The 21,238-nt window shown below is 38.3% G+C and overlaps 1 protein-coding gene across 1 annotated transcript in view; it reads right to left on the minus strand.

Annotated features, from left to right (window-relative positions):
• Positions 1-21,238, minus strand: part of LOC139693518 (uncharacterized) — a 439,072-nt gene that overhangs the window by 278,024 nt on the left and 139,810 nt on the right. The window contains exon 3 of the mRNA XM_071591711.1: positions 17,691-17,769. The gene's annotated coding sequence lies outside the window, so the exon portion shown is untranslated. The remainder of the gene's footprint in view (positions 1-17,690; positions 17,770-21,238) is intronic.

Below are 21,238 nucleotides of genomic sequence, written 5' to 3' on the forward strand. Positions count from 1 at the left end.
CGAAATTAATATGACAGATGTTTCTCGGTGAGTTACGGATAAAATATTCCCATGAAAGATTAGATAATCATTGATTATGTCGGAATAGCTGAGTTAAAACTTCAACTGTAACTGCATTAAATTACTTTTTGACTATATAAAATTATGTGTGAAACTTGCGCTGGGTATTAAGGTATAGGTTTAAGTTTTCTCAATATCTCCTTCGTTAGCTAAAATGTAAATGAAAGCCATCCTTTTTCCATCCATGGGTACTGAGTAGCTGAAAAGGATCGCAACATGAAAAGTGCAACGCTACATGAATCGAAAAGCTTGAGAAATATTCGCAATAAATTATCCCAGCTTACAAAATGATATATTTTGAACACGCACCGAATATAATCACTGAATTTGATGCACTAAGTGGTAATCAAACAACAGTATGGAACTGCTGAACGGACGTGAAAATGCACCTTCGGCGTGGAAAAAGAGCTACTATAAATGTGGAAACAGACGGGTTTCAAGTATGATTTTTTATTCCTCGACTACATATCCGAAGTATGTTTCCCTTAAAAAAAGTCGATAACAGAGCATCATATATGAGCATTTGGAGTACACCAAAGGGGAACATCATCAAGCATTGAAACAATGCGCAAAGCACATGAATTGAAGCAAGCAGTGAAAGGATTGTCCCTCGCCCATTCCGCTCGAAACCAAGCAACGTATTTTTTGTTAAAATCGTAAAATTGGCGCTCGTCTGGTCTGATCCAGAAGTGGTTTTTGCTTGGCCGCTGTGCGTGAGATAAAAATCTCGCCTGCCTCCGACACCGTTTAATAATGCAAACTAGGTCGCGCACGCGCACTTTCGGACCGAATATTTAGACCCGCTACAGAGATGAAATATTGGTGAAGCGAGGTGCAAGCCAAAATTAAAATGCCTGGATTTTTTCGGAGAATATTAGTGCATTACACATCTCAGAAAAAATACACCATTGCGGAATATACAAGGTCTGTATAAAAAGTATCGGGAACATTTTTTTCCCTTCCGGATTGCACGTCGCACCGCGCAAGCTCGGTGGTGGGGGGTCTTGCCTTCAACACGCGTTAAGAGTCAATCACCTACGAGCGTTCGTTAAGGCTATACCGTCTTTTTAGTGGACCCCGGTCGAGTGACTCACTGCAAACGCAAAATGTAGCGAACGATTGAACAGCGGTATGCTATCAAATTTTTTGTAGGACTGAGGAAATCAGGTACGGGGTCTTTGGGCATCATTCACCAAGTGTTCAAGGATGAAATTAGGTTATAAACTCCAGTTTGTAAGGCAAAAGCTCTTTAAAATTGGCCGAGAGAATGTGGAGGACGAGCTCCGCGCTGAACGGCCGTCGACGTCAAGAGCCGACGACAAGGTGCAACGTATGCGTTAAGTGCTGAATTCAGACCGTCGGTTAAGTGTGCGCATGATCGGAGATCGTATTGGCATTGATAATATGACAGTGGACACTATTATTACTAAAAATTTGGCGATACGAAAGATTTGCGCTATACTCGTCCCGAAGGTCTTGAGCGCTTAAGGCTCCAAGGTAAACCGACTACCTCACGAAAAACAGCATCGCAACGATTCTCCAACCATCTTACAGTCCAGACTTGACACCAGCAGACGAATATTTCCTATTCCTATAAGTAAAATCCTCCCTCAAAGGGACACCACCATGGGACCCTAAGTGTTGTCAAATAACCTCACACTCGTACCTTTAAGGAACTTCCGGAATCCACCAACCAGGGAGCCTTAGAGTGGTGGAAAAGCCGCTGGCCTAAGTGTGTCGACGCTAAAGGGATATACATCGAAGAATTTTGAGGCTTTTTAGTAACATCAGAAAAAAATTTATTTTTCCGATACTTATTATACAAACATTGTATGCATGTGCGTGACAGAACTTCTACTATGCTAATTTAAAATTAATCACATTCAATTACAAAAAAATTGATGTAGTGTTCACAAAAAAATGACATAAAAAAATGTGTGGTTAATCTTGCATAGTAAATGACGTGCAGCACATAGCCTGAGATGGAGAGATAAGATAGCACTATCAATAAAGAGATATTAATAGTTCAGAGTTCAATGAAACATACACACACACATGTAGGAGTAATGGGAAATTATGCACGAATTGATTACGTAACCTTGATTCTAAAAAAAATCATGTGAATAATGGAACTAATTCTGCTGAAAGTACAACAATCCAAACCGACGTTCGTCTGGGACTGCGAAAACGCGCGCATAGATATCACTTCGAACAGAGGGGACGTTGAAATCAGGGGGACAAAGCCCTTGATTGGCGAAATGGTACTCATTAAATGTTGCCAAAGTGAGAAGGAGAGTACTGGAAATGGACGGTGTGGCAAGAGTGAACGAGGCCTCGGAGCATCCATCGAATCGAGCATGAAGACGAAGCGAAACGAATGGTACGGGAAGACGACGACCGCTTCCATCCCCTCATCCCCTTCGTGCCGATTTTTCTTCCCCTACCCGATTTCCTCAATTACGCCCTCCTCACTCCACCTCCATTCCACCAAGACGAGAGGAATTGCATATCTTTACAATCGATGAACGGCTTCCGGGGAGGGAAAAATCGAAGTGAATCCACCGACGCCATCCAACCTTCCCCGGCCCCCTCCTCCTACCCTCTCCCGCAACCCCTAAAACACCCACACACCTGACACGCCTCACCTAGTCCATTGTGCATATATAGTATATCTACGGGGGAATTCCATCCTGATTCTCCTCTTCCTGTCTGTACTTTGTTCATCGCGAGAAGTTGAAATGAGAAGTTATTTTTTTATGAATCAAAAACGAAGGTTGTCTGAAAAAGTTTGATCCTTTCTTCCTGGTCTCGTCTCGACCAATCACTCTCTCCACGCAAAGTCTTTCGCTGAACAAGGTTTTAAAATAAGGAATTTGGAATACTGAAATCGAACAAAAATTCATCCACCTCGATCGAGAGTTTGAAATTCGCTGTTTTCATTCAATTCTCCAAAGTATTCCAACGTAATTAGAATCATTAATCCTATTAATGTTGGTTTGGCTGATAGCACTTTAGAAAAAAGATTTAGTAGTAGATCTTGCCCTCAAGTTCGTTATAACCTTACAGTACTTCGTCATAATAGTTCCAATGTACAGAGTAATTAAATAGTTAATATTTTGTCACGTACTTCACCGATATGAAGAAAATATAGATAACGGTAACTAAATACAATCTTAAGAATGCAGAAAAATGTGTAAATCGGCCGTTTGACCTTTTTACTATCTCTAATATGGGCAGAAATCAAGAGATTCAAACACGATATACGTTCAGTGCACACAAGGTATCTTTGGCAAAATTTTTCATTTACTTGAACTGAAATTGCGGGATTCATTAAAATGAACTAAGTTCAGATATTGAATGCAAACATGCGATGATTAAAGTGAAGTACATACTATACGATAATTAATTTTTAAATTACTATATTTTAAAATATTAGTCCACAAATATTTGAAAGTTTCATCTCACATCTGTAATAAAAATAATTAGGTCTACAACATATCTTCACGCAATAAAGGTGATATGGTCGTGCTTGTACCTCATATACGCAGATCACCTTTCCGAGTAATTAAAGTCGAATTTATAAAAATGAACTAATTATAAAAATAAAAACAATCCCAGTAGATTTCAAATACGTAGAGAGCATACTCGTACCTACATTTTCAACCGGAAAGTCTTTTAAATCGCCGTTTTCTTCCTAAAGTATTCTCAGTATTTCAAAACAGACATACGTAAGCTTAAAATTACTTTTTTGTCTGCAGAGGGAGACAAAAAAGATCCTGAGATTTAATCGTAACGGAAAAAAATAAGTACGGTGTTACAGTTGCAGCACTAAAGTCAGGCGAGTTGAGTTGGAAATCATGCAACACAGTCGAGAAAAGGCATTAAGTTTTCAAGGGATTTTCAACCCTTCCAGAGCACTTAAACTTTAACCGACTCCTCGATGGAGTGCGAGCCCGTTCCCTCTTTCTTCTTCCCCGTCACGCTCGTGCACTCAGCATAAATCCTATATTGACTGTCAACTCACTTCAGATGCTATCTGCTAGGAACTAGAAGGTTTATGACCCACAGAAGGTTCAATCATATCAGCCCAATAAGGGAAAGTAATAGCGGAGTCCCAAGTGTCGAGCTTTCGAAAATTTTAGTTATTTTTTGGACCAATGGAGATCTTTAGGATTCGTTGTTTTAATTTCCTGCCTGCCATCAATGAATAGAACCAATGGGCATTTCCTTGACGTTTTATCACCGGCCTCCACCGTCAAATTTTTAAGTAAATTTTCTTTCTTACGGACATAAACAATAAAGCCGGCAGGGAGATTGATTATTGAAAAGATAGAATTATTGATTATTATCATTAAGAGTGATTATTGATTGAGAGAATTGGTAATTGAAAAGTATTTAAATTTCGGTAAAATTCAGCACGCAGGTATTCGCTTCATCTCAAACTTTTAATCTAACTGTTGCTTTATCCACTTTTTAAGTATTCCAATTTTCTCTGTTTTCTTGCACTCGCATGGCCGTAAAATATCGAATTTAAAATAAATTACATCGCAAATGCTAAAAGCGGCTAATTATAAATGCTTTCAGATAAACAATACGGCATTTGGGCTTTTGGATGACTTAAATATCATCGCAGAGGACTCAAACTCTGCTACACACTTTCCTTCTCTAATATCATAATGAACTTTGGATTCCTTCATGAGGAATTGGAATAGATAGAACATTTAAAAACAAAATTGTTCCCTGGATATCAAATCAATCAAAAGTCCTTTATTCAATAGTGTCTTACTGCCTCAACTACTATTAGCATGGAATCGGAATAACTGGCACCATCAATAAACAGAGTATTTCTGGATCCCAAATTTTTCATTTTTCTCATCGTTTGCTATTAATTATTTTCTGGTGAGTTACCGAGCATTACTATGGCGTTTTTCCAATTTTATGTATGATAAATTTGAGCATTTTTATTCTAAATCTGGGTCTCTCCCCTCCGCCGAAGTCAAATCATGTATTTAAACGATTTCATTGTTTTAAATGGATGCGGATAACCACCGAAAACTTAAAGAGAAACACGTTAGTAATTAGAATATTTACAAATTTACGGGAAATTACCGCTAAGGGGACAAAATATGGAAAATAAATCGATATTTATTTTATAATTAAAATTTGGCACATAATTCTTCAAAATAATCCCTTAACTGCATCATAAATAAAGCCATATTTTTTTTTTAAATTCCAACTTTATCCAAGTGGATTATCCATTGACAGATTAATGAATAATAATCGAGTCAAAAACTTCTCGGTTTTATTTTGCAAAACACTGATCATTTCCTCATTTTTTTACATCTTGTCATCATTTTATATCTTCCGATAACAACTTATTGCTCAACGGGACGTATAATTTGATGCTAACTTGATCCCGAATTAATTTTGGTTTCGCGGTTTGGTTTCGATCTGCCCCACTCCATCAGCGCATCGGAAAAGGACGGACATAAGAGTTTTTTTTTACTTCCTCTGATTAGTGATGGATTGAAATCATCTCCTCAATCATCATCGCTTCGTGCACTTTGTTCTCCAGGACGCTAAAAATGAAATTATGTATTCATGTGCAAAATTTATAAGTGTATGTATGCGTTCATGTGAGTGCATACACGCATAGCTTGAGCATACATATATGCACAAGTATTTGAGCATATATATATATATATATATATATATATATATATATATATATATATATATATTTTTTTTTTTTTTTTTTTTAAGGTAATCTACCGGTTAAGGTAGGTTTTTGGATGGACATAACTACCAAACAAATATTTTATTACTCCTAACAAAACACAAAATCCATCATCCTACTCTATATCAGGTCCCTCTTCATCTCTGAGTACTTTCTTCCTCCCTTCATCCCGTCCAACATCCCTATCCTGTTTCTTCCCTTTCCTCTTTTGCCCAACATTCTACCCTCTATCACAGTCTTCAACATCCCACTGCCGGTCAACACCCCCTTCATCCACTTTTCCTGCCTCCATAGGATTGCATATATATATATATATATATATTTTTTTTTTAACGTAATCTACCGGTTAAGGTAGGTTTTTCGATGGACACAACTACCAAACAAATATTTTGTGACTACTAACAAAACACAACCCTAAATTCTACTCTACACCAGGTCCCTCTTCATCTCTGAGTACTTTCTTCCTCCCTTCATCCCGTCCAACATCCCTATCCTGTTCCTTCCCTTTCCTCTTTTGCCCAACATTCTACCCTCTATCACAGTCTTCAACATCCCACTGCCGGTCAACACCCCCTTCATCCACTTTTCCTGCCTCCATAGGATTGCTCCCAACAAACCCCTCTCTTCGCCCACCATACCAAGTACTTCCTCATTTGTTTTCTTCTCTGTCCATTTCACCTTCTCCATTCTTCTCCACACCCACATTTCAAAAGCCTCCAGTCTACGTCTATCCTCCTGCTTCAATGACCACGTTTCCGCGCCGTACATAGCTACGCTCCATATCAAAGTTTTTACGAGTCTTTTCTTAACATCCTTACTCAAGGTCCCCGTCATCAACTCCCTCCTCCTCGTCAAAGCCTCTTTGCCTAGCGCAATTCTTCTCCTTACGTCCCTACTACTTTGACCGTGTTGGTCCAAAACACTACCGAGATACGTAAACTGTTCTACCTGCTCTAGTTTTTGCCCTCCTATTTTAATGTTAAGCTTGGCCTTTTTCTTTCTAGAAAATCGCATAACCTTTGTTTTACTAATGTTGATTCTCATCCCATACCTGTCGCACTGAATTTCCAATTCACTCAGCAATGCTTGCAGCCCCTTGGCTGACTGACAAACTAAAGCTTGGTCATCAGCAAACCTAACTGATTTTACGAATTCCCCACCCACTTTCATTCCTACCTCGAGTCCTTCCCATGCCTCTTTGATCATTTCCTCTGCATACAGGTTGAACAGCAACGGTGATAATGGGCAACCCTGCCTTACACCCCTTCCTAACACTGCCCATCCTGACTCCCCGTTTCCCACCCGCACCTGAGCAGTCTGAGACATGTACAGGTTGCGGATTAGCCTCCTTTCCCTCCAATCTATTCCTATTTTCTGCAATATACTCATTAGTTTTTCCCAATTCACTCTATCAAACGCTTTTTCGAAATCTACGAAACAGGCAAATACCTCCTGGTTGTGTTCTATATTCCTCTCGATTAATAATCTCATTACTGCAATGGCATCACGCGTCCCTCTCCCCTTCCTAAACCCAAACTGATCATCCCCTAAGTAATCATTTGCCCTACTCTCTATCCTTTTGTTTATGATCCTGAGAACAACTTTAGCTGCGTGGGATATCAAACTAATTGTCCTATAGTCCTCACATGACGTGGCCTTTACCTTTTTCGGAATCGGAACTAAAACTGCTCTCACAAAGTCTTCCGGCCAGATTCCCTCCTCATAAATGCTACGGATCAGCCCATATAGCCTCTTCCTCCCACATTTTCCTAAGCATTTTAAAAGTTCCACGGGAATGTTATCTACCCCCACGGCCTTATTTAGTTTCATATCCCTTAATGCCCTTTCTATCTCATTGCCTAGTATGCCTGGACCTAAGCTGTCTTCCTCTACGTCATTTTCTTTTTCAATGTCTAACTTTGTTGGTCTAAGCTCCTTACTATACAGTTCTTCTGTATACTCCTTCCATCTCTCTTGGATCTTTCCTGCGTCAACTATTACCTTACCCGCCTTATCTCTAACTGTTAGCATAGCTCTTCCTTTCTTACTTCCCGATAACGATTTAACTTTGCTGTACAGCGCACCGATTTCACCCTTCCTCTGGAGACTTTCCATATCCTCGCACTGCGTCTTCCACCATGCGTCTTTTGCCTTATTTGTTGCCCGCCTCAATTTATTGTTCAATTCTTTGTACTTCATTTTGCCTAATTCTGTATTTATATTCTTCCATTTTCGCCGCTCATCCATCTTTGTAATCATCTCATCCGTGATCCATGGTTTCCTAGTCCTTTTAGCGTTAACGGTTCCAATAGTGTCTTTTGCGGCTTTAGACAACCCTTTTTTGATCATTTCCCATTTTTCTTCGATAGTTATAAGCCCTTTACCATCCTCCATGATTTTCTCTACCGCCTGTTTGTATTCCTTCCTTTTCAACCCATTTAATGCTTCTACATTCCATTTTCTAACTCGCCGCCCCTGCCTTATCTTTTTGAAACGTACGCTACATTTCATAACAACTAAATTGTGGTCTGAGTCCGCATCCGCTCCCGGGAAGCTGTGGGAATTTATCACACTGTTCCTAAACCTGTGTCTAACCAGGATATAATCTAGCTGATATCTTCCTGAGTCACCTGGCATTTTCCATGTATACCTGCGTCTTTTGTCGTGTCTAAACCAAGTGTTGGTGATGACTAACCCCTGTCTCCTGCAGAACTCAACTGCTTTCTCCCCGCGGTCATTCCTCGTGCCTAAACCGTAGTCGCCCACCTCATCACCATCTCTTCCTTCGCCTACCGTCGCATTCCAATCCCCCATCACTATCAAATGTTTCCCTGCAGGAACACACGCGATCATGTCCTCTAACTGATCGTATATCTTATCGACCTCTCCTTCCTTATGGCTGCTCGGTGGCATGTATACCTGAATAATAACTAAGTTCGTCGGTTCTGCTTTTATCTCCGCTAGTAGTATTCTATCCGTTACCTGCTCTATGTTGACTACGCTTCTTCCTACCTCTTCATTTAATACTATGGCAACCCCTCGTTGGCTCTCGTCCCCACCGCTGTATATTATTCTATACTTATCACTCCAGTAATCCCCGCTATCTTTCCATCTCACCTCGCATAGACCTAAAATATCTATATTTCCCCTTTCCATCTCTCTCTCTCTATATATATATATATATATATATATATATATATATATATATATATATATACATACATATCGATGACGAGCACCGCAAGGATGCCCGACGACCGCTCGAACCGATGCTCAAGTGGCCAAAGTGCAAAAAAGTTTTGGACTTTGACAGGCGTTTAACTATGGCCAGTCAGTGAGGAGACATGCCTTTCAGTGGGAACCGTCCACACCATCGTAACAGAGGATCTTGCGATGGAGGAAATGTGCGCGAAGCAGGTGCCGAAAGTCTTGAGCGAGGAACGAAAACTGTCGCGATTGCTGTGCGGCATCTGGTGACGAAATTTGGCGTGGCAACGTTGCCTCATCCCCCAACAGCCCCGACTTGGCTCCACTTGACCTTTTCTTGTTTCCGTGAATAAAAAGAGAGCTCAAAGCATATCGGTTCGACTCCATCGAGGCGGCTCAAGCGGCGACGACGGAGACTCTCAACAGTATTCCGGAAACCGACTTCCAGCGGGCTTTTGACGAGAGGCAGACGCGCCGAACTAAGTGTATCGATGTAGGAGGAATGCATTTTGAAGATTATTAAGTAATTGTAATAATAACTACAATAAATTTTGATTTTTAGAACCAGTCCCGATCCCTAATGTACGGACCGTTTCATTAAAACACGAAATACCACCATGTGGCGAACGATTATTCATTCACATGGAAATACATATAAGGAAAAGCGATAGGAACACATAAAGGACGAACACAGGAGAAGTGGGGAAGACGGAATCAAGCAATCACAAACGTAAAAATATATCCTCAACCGGGACTTAAACACCAGATCTTTCGACTTGCCAGGCTGATGCTCTAACCACTTGAGCTATCGAGGCAACGTAATTTACACTGAGATCTACGGGGGGTTTACGCAACCAAGTCCCCCGATTCTTTGGCCAAGAGATGGCGTTCGGGAGCTGTTTCACCCACCAAAGGAGAAATACACGACACACAAGAGGAAAGGACAGTAGATAAGCAAACATACAACATCATAAAGGGTAGGAACAGAGGGTTTTGTGGCACGCATAGCCAGAAGAAAGCCACATTGGCCAAATACACATTCAAACACGAAATCCCGCCATATGACGAACAAATATTCATTCACATGGAAATAGATATAAGGAAAAGGGATGGTTTATATGACCAGGCCTTTCCTTTATAGGAACATGAAACTCCTTTAATATACATGTACAGGTACAAGTAGTGGTATTTGTCAAGAGTAACATTACTCGATGCAACCCCCTTGAGCTGCAATGGCCGCCTCCAATCTTGTCCTGAATCGATCACAAGCACTCTTTGTAACAGCGCTGTCCATATTCGCGATTTCTGCTACGATAGCGGTGCGTAGAGATGCGACATTATGGTGCCTCGTCTTATAGGTAAACTCTTTCGACTACGCTTCAAACATAATAGTCGAATGGGTTCATGTCCAGGCTCTATTCGGGGGTGAGAACTCCTTTGACCAGAACAAGTCAATGTTATCTGAGAGCCAGTTTTGGACAAAATGACTCGTAAGAGCTGGTGCACCGTCCTGTTGAAAGACGTATTGTCTCCCCAAGGCCACAGTTACCATCCACGGTTTCACAACATTCTTCAAATTTTTCAGATAGATTTCTTTTGTGATAGTTTGTCCCTTTTCAAAGATGTGCGCCGGCATGATATCACCCTCACTGGACACAACACCTAGAACGTGAACACTAGTCGGAAATTTTGTTCGAGACAACAATCGGGACGTCCACGGGGTCGTGGGCGAGCCAGGGATCATTTCTCCGGTCGATCTTCGCGTCAACGGTGAAAATTGTTTCATCAGAATAGTATCTAATTCGTCCCGCAGCATCATTTTTTAGAGAACAAGATAGTAGGTTGCAACGAGCAATCCGCTTTGTTCTGGCAGCCTCGGACAGCATCTGTCGCACCTTTATTGTAGGCCCTTGTATCGTGGGTCCTCCTCTGCTATCCGACGCATTGTTCGCTGATGGCGTTGGCCAACATAAATATAGAAATAAATTTATATTCACATAATAAAGGACACTAACTCACGCTCCGAAATTTATCGGGGTACGAAGGAACTAACTCAGTTCCTTCTGTCCGCAAAGGAAGGTGGCCGTGCCATCGAAAATATCGAATACGTGTGACTTTTCTTTATGTGTATTTCTATATTTTTAGCCAACTCCAACTCGCTCCTTCGTTTGAATCACATATAAATATATATGTATATATAAATATATATATATATATATATATATTTATATATATGTATATTTATTTATATATATATATATACACACACACACACATATAGTTGTATAGTTTATGGGCCCGTTGATTTACAAGAATAGACAACGCGAAGCAAATAATATGCGTTCAAGATAAAATATATATACTGACAATTCAGGCATACTACATGGATTCAACTTCCATCTCTTTAAACCTGAGTCGCGTCGATAGGTTTGTGAGGGCAGCCGTGATCTCGTCGGAGCCATTGTTCTCGTTGGAGCCCTCTTCTTCGCCTGAGCTCCCTTCAATATCTCGCGCGCGGACGCACGCACACAAACGTTGCATCCAAGCACCTTTCTCCACAACTCTCTCCCCCACCCTGAATCACCCCTTTTTATGACGAATCAATGAGGTTGTCAATGAAGTAACCCCTCTTTCACTGCGTTCTCCCGGCTTTTCACTGCCGGACCGCGATAAAAGTCCTTGAAGCGTGGCTAGGGAAAACGAATTGAATGTTAAAGGACTTAAAAGTTTACGATTTTACTGTTCATTCAGATTGTTTAAGCAGATTGGTTCTTGGTCTAATGCGAGAGACTGCTCAATGAAATGAGTTTTTGAAATGAGACCATACCGAAATGTGCTAAGCAATCAAAGTAAAAATTTGCTTTACTCTAGAAATTTCGCTGTAGTCCTTTTAATATTGTAATACGATATAAAAGAATTCAAAAATACTCTTCGGTTAAAATAATTTTCCTCTTTAAAGCCGAGCAGATATCATCACCGAGAGACGATGCAACATAATCTTGTCCGATTTTGAATCATGCCTGATATTATTTGAAATCTTCAAGTACTAAACGGTATACGGGTATTTGCTACTAGGGAGCCACAGGATTTTTTTTCATTTGTACTCTTAAACCTCATTTAGCAATATTCAGCTGTGTAGAACCTTTTCGGAAAAATATAGCTACAAATATCTTTACGATAATGAATACACTTTTCAATTTTATTATTAGCATTAAGGATAAATATCGGATGAAAAGTATACTGAAATACACCATATAAATAAATAAATTATATAAGTAATTTCAATGACAGTTGCATTTCTTTTCATGTGGAACTCATTAATATTTCGAGGGAAATGAAAGGGAAGATCAAACTTAGCCGAACCGAAGTATCACGCCGACAGAAAAGAAACAGATATGAATGAAAAAGTGGCGAATAAGCTACCGAATATTTCAGATCTCTTGATTGAAGGCCACTCGGATTCTAAAGAAAGCTGAAAGACAGATATCAGATGATGCTGAGGAATAATCTTAAACATAGGTTTGTGAGGGCGCACATGCACGAGTTGCTGCAGTGGAATTGGTTTGGCCGAGGACAGGCCTCCGACGACCACAGGGTTTATGGAACAGCGGACGTATAGCGTCGTCAATCTTGGGGAATTCATTACTTTCAACTTCATACGAGTATTATTCCCCAAATATTCCTGGTCGTACAATGTTGTACCACCAGGCTTAAAAGGTGATGAAGAGAAAAGTAGAGGGGACATTTTCCTGACATGCATGCTTTACACTCTCCATATTTTATTTCTTAAAATTCTCCATATCGTTTTACCTGTTTTCTTAAATATTTTTCATTGTAACCATATAACGAATTAAACTTTGATTTTGCCATCATAAATGAATATGAAAGTGAAAATGAAAATGCACAAATCTATTATTGAACCCATATCCGTTCAAAGTGTTCGTCGATGATGAATACAAATAAAAAAGAATTCAGACATTAAAAAGAGATTTTGTAAGAAGATCGTGTCGAGACCTAAGCCCATTACAAAATAAATGGTAACACAAAAAATAGTGCAATTATAGAAATTATACAGTTGAATCCATACTGTTTTGGCCTATTGAGGATGATGGACAATCAGAGGGGACTTAAAATATTTAATAAAGAAGAAAATTGGCAAGACCTAGAAAGCTGAAAATTGAGAAGTGTGAAGCAGCGACAGCCACATCCACCGTCTAAATTTAATTTTTGTCTGTTGATCAACTAGCGAAAGATAAAAATACCAAATTACAATATTTTCAATTATTCTATCTTTAATAATATCATCACTAAAAATTAGTTCTACCGAAGAAGGACACTGATCAAATAAAACGTCACGTGAATAGATAAAAGATAAAGCAACTCAGAAAACGAGAAGGAATTACCATACTGTCATGCTACAAACCGAACTAATAATAAAAGATCCAAGTTTAAATAAGGTCCGAAAAAAATCGCTAGATATATGAAAATGATACGCGTTTGCATTAGAAAGTGCGAAGGGGTCAGGGATTAAAATAAGACTAAGGACTAATCAATCTTGGTATAGCATTACGATACTATTAGATAACCAAACCAAGAGTTTCTAAAATCGGAAAAGAAATGTGAAAGCCAGTTATCGTATAGAAATAACATGTTATGATTCCGCACGCAGTAAGGAAATACGTACATTTGATTACATGACATCCTACGGTGTAGGCTTCCCCGATGACTTTTTAAGGTCGTGAGGTCAAAATCCGCTTCGGGCTGGTATGGTAGAGATGGTCACTGAGATTGCGCGGAATTATTAACGCTTTGGTCTCTATCTAGCTCCATCAGTTCGAGGCGTACCTATAAGTGGAAGACTTTCTGCGAAGAGAAAAGGAAACAGGATCAAGAGTATAGGCTTCTAATCTGTAGATCTCGATGCCCTATGACATCGGCCGTGAGATCTCACGTTGGTTAGTTCCCTGAAGGGAGAGACAACACCCTACGAGTTACCTTTAACCTACCGTTAACGAAAGAAGTAATGAAAATGATGATAGCAATGGTTCTAACAAAATATTACTCATAATTGAAAGCAGTGACAAAATGGACGAGCCAAGTTTGTGCACACTGCGTCTAAAAGTGACTTTCTTTGGTAGGATGAAAAGAGTACTCAGCCACGGAAATTACTGCTCTGTTTGTTTTATTGTTTTCAAATCATGAGGAAAACAGTCCATAAAAAAATCTAAAATTTTCATATTTAAAGAGATAGTACACACCGGCTGAGAGTCAAGTGTCGCAGGAGAAGCTTAACTAATATGATCGATGAGTCTCGACAATTAACGCTCGGAAATAATCACTCGTGATTTTCAAATTCCGCGTGTATTAAAGACTAAAGAACTTTTGTAGATGAATAATTCATCTTAGATCCAAAACTATGATTTTTATATCCCTCTGGTGACCCGGACTCGCTTTACCTCCATTATTCATGCCCCAGAAATTGAATGCTCGTTCGACTTTCGTACTGCAAGAAGATTCGTGCTCTTCGTTGGAATCTGAATATTTTATTGACGTGGGCTTGAATGTGGTTTCTCTACTTTCATTATAATTAATATTTTTTCGATTGGAAAATACGATACAAAAACTTTTTCATAAAGAACAAATATTTTTGTTCACACACTGGCATTTTTCCAATATTTTTAACCAATAATGCGAAAGTTAAATTTTGCGAGAGATATGAAGTGCTAACGGCAACCGCTTTTCCATCGCCCGAATTTGTGCCGGGTCGTTGCCTGTACCTGAAAAATTACTCCACTACATCACCAGAGTAGAGTCATCCAATTACTTTCATTCTCACCGATTCTTATAGCAGCACACATACTGATTTTTAATTCATTTTCATTCATGACGTTAGAAATTATAGAGGAGAATCCAATTATGCAATATTATCCATGGATAAGAGATTAAATACAGAATGAACTAAAAAAGGAGTTTACTAAAAGAAGGATAAAGTTCCTCGCATAATTTCCTGTTTGCCTGCAAAATAATTTAGTCATGCATCACATGAGACCAATTATACAATTATATTTGTCAATAGTATTAATATGCATACTTAAATATCTACTGTACCTCTATAGGTCTTCGGAATGAATTTCACTCGATAAAACGCCAATGTGTCTGCCTGCTCAATGGACTATTGGGCAACTATTTACCCAAATCTAATGACTATCGGTACATATACCTGCGCCAACTTACGAAAAAGTAATGTAAGCTGCGATACTGAAAGAACAAATTAACTATGCCTTTGAAGCCTACTGTGAAACTGTGGCTGACTGATTTGACGTCTTTTAATAGGTGAGGTATCACGGACTATGCTCAAATAACAATTGCAACTGATTTTCTTATTCAAATTCTTCACGTAGCACGAGTAAAATTATGCAATCAGTCACAAACTTTTCCGGACCCCATCAGATGTCAACGGCAGCTTCGGTTGCTGAGGAAGTGAACGGTTGCGATGAATCTTCCCAATTAAATTTTGCACGGAGGTCCAGAGAGAAGTCTCATAAATTTGTCACCCAAAATCTACTCGTTCATCATGACTCACTCTTCACTGTTGAATTTTCCTTCAAAACCAGAATAATCCTGAGAACATAGGCTTCTATTCGTGAATCCAAGTTACTTTAGCAGTCAGCTTTGAAGAACCCAAATTCTTATATTGCAGTACAAAAACTCTCTATTCATAATGAGTCGTAAACAAGGTGGTAAACATTGTATCCTCAGCTAAGTATAATTAGTTTTTCAATAAATTATTTTCATAAAATAATGCCTGAAGTTTAACCGCTAGAAAAATTATGACTGTGACTATTTATTGAATATAGAACTGTGCGAGCAATTTTTGAGCATTGGATTTACTCTATTATTAAATCATCCAAAATCAGAGAAAATGAAAGTTAGAAGTAAGGTGTTCAAGCATCAAACGAAAAAATGATCTTGTGGAATTAACTATTGACATGGACTCTTCTCATGTACCGTTTTCATTTGGTGAGAAGAAGCATCCCACGTTATTAATCTGTCCAATTTATACTAATTAAGGTAGAATCTAATGGCTTCGGAATCTACTTCCAATTTTTTGTTTCGATGGGCAATTTATTGCGTGGAAAAATGGATATTAATTTAAAAGGTGTACTTCAATTATGGTTTGCAAAACATCAGTGGAATATCGCCAGATATTCGATAGCTAGGTTTAATGTCGGCTAGTTCATAGTCAAATCCTTTATTTAGGTAGTACATTTTTGGTGAATAATTTATCTTAGAATGAAACGAAACACTTGAGAAAGAAATTTATAAAATTAATAACGCTCAAACTATAGCGAAATTGTGGCAAGAATCACAGACAATCACTTTCCTCAATTGTCGAATTCCTGTTTCTTCCAATTGTCAGAAACTTAACCAACGGATAACGTGCCTACCAAATGCACCGAAAAGACGAAAAAATTCTGTCCGTTTTACGATAAATCATTTAAATCTCATTTAGTAATTTAAATGTTTAGCCTTCTGATCGCCGTTAAAGGAAATATACACTTACGCTGAGTACCAGTATTCAACTTCTAGAAACTTCACTCCACTCTACGTACGTAACCAAAATATGCATGAAAATATGGACGATTTTTCGCTCTAATTACACCTTTGTTCGGTGACATGTCAACCTCGCGTAAAATAAAAGGCAAGGGAATATGTATAAAGATGAACAAGAAAGTTGACGGATGCTCTACGTGAACATTACAAGCACTTTCACTGTTGCAATATAGTGCGCAGCCCATTATTATTCCGTATCGGAATTATCTTTCCTGTTATGCTTGTCTATAATGAAAGAGACAGAAAAACATGATGGGCCCAATACATGTACATTATTTGCTATTAGCATGCAGAAAAACTAAACTAAAGAGACGAGAAGTAGCAAGAACGGATTTAGATCGTTGATCTAGGGATGAAATATTTTATACTGACAAAACGCCTCAAGAATAGTTTCATTTCTCAGAGCGGCAGCGCGTAAATTCAACTTTTTTCTCACTATTCAGCAATAGATGGATCCTTTATAGATAAAGTCGTATTTTTTCTCCCTTAGGACTAACGTCACCAATGATATATTATGGAAGAGTTTTTAAAAAATGAGCGTTTTCGGTGGTGAACAAAGTGACGCAAAAATACTTTTGGAAATTTGAATGCAGTTCCATTGTGAATAATAGTGGATTAATCGAAGAAAATATATATCGGATTATATTTGCTCATTTAAAAATAAGGTATCCTACTTTGCATCCAGAATATTTCAACTTAACTATAAACCAATTCCTCATTAACTATTTACAAATCCTTTTACACTATCACATGGAAAATTTAAAGCTAGTTTAGTAAATCTAAAGTTTATTAAATATATTTGCAAATACGAGTATTTGATCGTTGTGCAAGCCAATAAGTCATAATCCCTGCTAAGCTTCTTTAAAGTTAATTAAAATTAAAATTTTTAGTAAATTAGTAATAAGCACGCATACCAATGATTCAAACGTGAACATCATTTTAGTCATCATGTAGTTCGCGCATGATAAGAAACAATTTTCCTTTAAAATGATATAAAGAACAAGGAATCCTTTCTATCAAAATGTCAACCATTAGAAATTTAATTACTTTACTTTAGAAAATATTCACTCACCCTTCCGTTAGAGATCGCTTCTCTCTTGGGAAAAGAGCTGCAAAGCTTGCTGAAACCGGCAGTCCATGAAGTCGCGTACCTAATCACAAAAATAAAAGAAATGCCAATTGAGTATTAATATAATGATTCTTATGTGATTAAAACATTATGGACCTCGTTATATGGATTGGGAATTAAAATCATAATAATATAGCTACAATCAATTGAAATTTAATATTTATATGGCATTAAAAGGGGCCATGAAGTATAAAAGTAAATACAATTTAGCTGCTGAGTAGAGAAAAAGACTGTATGAATGCAGTATGCATATACTGAGAGAAAAATACGATGCCACGTGCTCAAATTGTCAATACAAGGAAAATTCAACAAAGCTGCCCATACGATGTCATACAATTTTTATTCCGCGAAGCACGAAGAACACTTTGCCTTGGCCGTGAAGAAGAAGTATCGTGGGCCAGCCCATCCATCCGAAACAAGAATGCAATACGGGTAGGTGGATTGATAAAGGGATGCCATACATATGCGGCGCTACGAATCCTTGCAAGGGGGGAATATAAAAGAAGGGCTGGGTTGAGGCCAGGGTGTTTTGTCGGGTCGAGATAGACCAATTCCTCTTGAACCATCTCCAGGTAGTGACACGTGAACACGGGCCCCATATGGATTATATACCAATATGAACTACCGCCCAGCACGGGCTGCAGTCGAACAGAAATCTGCACTTGCTATGGAGGGGAAAAATATTAGGGGGTTAGGGCAAAGCCAATGTCTCTCCACGCGCATTGGTTTCGACATTTTACCTTATTCCGCAACAAAAGTAGGAAAACTCAATTAGTTTAGAACTGAAAAATGTCGAAGGGATATATTTGAAAAAATAGAATACTAAAATCATCTCCAAATAATAGAGTAGTAAAAATTATATGGTATTCATTTTGAATTTTACAACTTCCTAGTGAAAAGAATACCATCTGGACTTTCAATTAAGTAAAATTCGTTGATTCCATACACGGAATAATTTTTTCAATTCAAGTATTCATTTCCGTCCGAGGAATTTAAAAGTGGAGCCTGAGAGACCAGCAAGCAAACTAACACGCCGGACTCGGCTCAGGATAACTCGACTAAGGGATAAAGGATTATATACTAATTGTTTTAGGTAAAGGCTAGGTTTAAAGGTATAGTACGCAATCATTATTATGAAAATTTTGCAAAATATTATCCCTTGTTCACTGTCTTTAATTTCTTAGCACATGAACAGCTATTCGATTCATACATTTTTATAAATTTTGAAAATGATGCATGCACTCAAATTTGTAAAATTATAAAAACACATGCATGAATACTAATGCAGACTATTGTAGATTAACGGACCTAATTGAGAAAATAGAAAAGTTTTCATGGTTCTAAAAACCTGGTGCCCAAAACTATAGGAACTAGAACACGAAATACAAGTATCATAACATGAAAACGATCGCTGCATTTACGCTATGAATAGCAACAAACGGTGCCTAAAATTATTCCTTGCTTCAGTATTTATATACTTCAATGACACCATCTCGGCTAAGCAACAGCTCAGCTAAGAGGAACCGGAAATCACTCGACATAACTGTATGATGAATCACTTAAGCGGTGTTCTATCACTCTTAAATACTCTTCAGTCAGTGAATACCTTTTTATTATCAAATTTAGGACGCCATTTCCAAGCACTACACTCATAACTCCATCCAAAACGTCCTTTATAAATATAAATATTTTTTAATATGTGCCCTTTGGTAATAAAAATATTTTCTTCAAATATCCAGGTGAATTTTCTTTCGGCAATAACTTACACAGGAAGAAAATTATGTATAAACGCAGTAACAACTTAGTTTGCTCTTATCATTTTTATCGCTGTACCAAATTGCCATCTTGTCGGCCAAATTGAAAGAAGAGCGTCACCGTCGAAAATCGCTAAATTATAAATTAAAAATAAAGAATCATTGACTCGATTCAAAAGCTAGTGGTTAAAAACTGACTTAAATTAAACAATCGATCCAAATTTCAAGAACAGAAATTATATCTGCTTTGGCCGGGCATCAGGTGAGTTATTTCAATTCATAAATATTAAAAACTTTGTAAATCTGCCACTTTAGAGTGATATCATTTCATCAGATTAAAACAATTATTCCGTACCTTCAAATTAATAATCCCATTGATGTTTTCAGCCAAGGCTTCGGTGGAATTTAGTTCACGTGATGGAAAAACAACCAACTATCAGGGAGATAGACTATAAGAACGTGGGCCTCACAATGAAGTCAAATTACCTTCTTGAAAGGAAAGGACTACATTCCAAAAGTTACCGTTTTATTGTGTTCCGCTGAATCTCATGGAAGGAGGCATGCATATAGGCTTGATTATTTTGAGACGTCCTCCTTTTTTATCTCTGCCCGTCGTTGACAGCGATGAGTGGAAAGGGAGACCGGAGAGGAATATGACGAAGTTGGGATGGAGATAAGAGAGAAGATAGGTGGGTTTCTGGAGCGATCTCTACTCTTTTGGTTCTCCACCATCATCTCCCGTTTTTCCTTCAACTGTTTCCCACCAACGCAATCTCACCGTACTCACAATTAAGCATCCATGCAGAAGTTTTTGTTTCCAAGTAACAAACCATTTGCCTTAGGGGACGCGTATTAAGATTCACTCTTCTCCTCGTGCAAGCGAGCTGACTTCTCCGTGAGTATTGCGATATCCCGCGATTCTACATAAACATACAATCCATCTCGTTGAAAAATATCACTAGGCAAACATAAAATAACAAAAACCAGGACTTTTCCAGTGAACCATGCTACATTTTTTATTAAGCTAAACTTCATTCGAGAATACTTCCTGGAGTGTCTTCATGGAAAAAGTGTCTACGCAGGACTACATAGAAAAAGCCTTCCCAATTCATTGCACTCGACGGCAAACAAAAGCATAAAGATTTCCGTAACCGATGATCACTCAATAAAATAATATATGCAGCTAGAGTACATCAGAGGGTATGAATACCTAATTGATGCACTTAATGATCGATTATAGTATTTAGAAATTTTACTCAGCATGATACGTTCTCGCAGAATAGATAAAACCTGTAAAATTTCAATTCGAAAATCTTATACCCCAAGATGTCAAAAAGTAGTAGTTCAGTAAATAATGAACACGATTAAATGAACATTTTGGTAATAAATACTAAGTAATTCCATTCCCTTTTCATACACGAAGAAAACGCCTTCTCCAAAAGAAAAATTTCGTTTTATTACTAACATCAACCATGGTCGCAGAGCAAAACTGTTATGAGATGAGATAATGACACTAAACATTTTATAAAAATAAAATAAAAATTTTTAATTATTTCGCCGACACTCCCGGGCGAAAGAGGGAGATTCTCTTATAAGTGTGCTACGTGGAATAATTCCTTCTCCACTACCAGACAGTTGCCAAGAATATTACTGACTATCTCACGCATTGCATATTCGATGACCATTTCAGAGCTGGCCAAAAAGAACAGGGAAGATTGAAGAACAGATGATATATCA

The sequence above is a fragment of the Hetaerina americana genome, unplaced genomic scaffold (assembly GCF_022747635.1).
Source record: "Hetaerina americana unplaced genomic scaffold, ioHetAmer1.1.p SCAF_1, whole genome shotgun sequence".
Taxonomy (NCBI): Eukaryota; Metazoa; Arthropoda; class Insecta; order Odonata; family Calopterygidae; genus Hetaerina; species Hetaerina americana.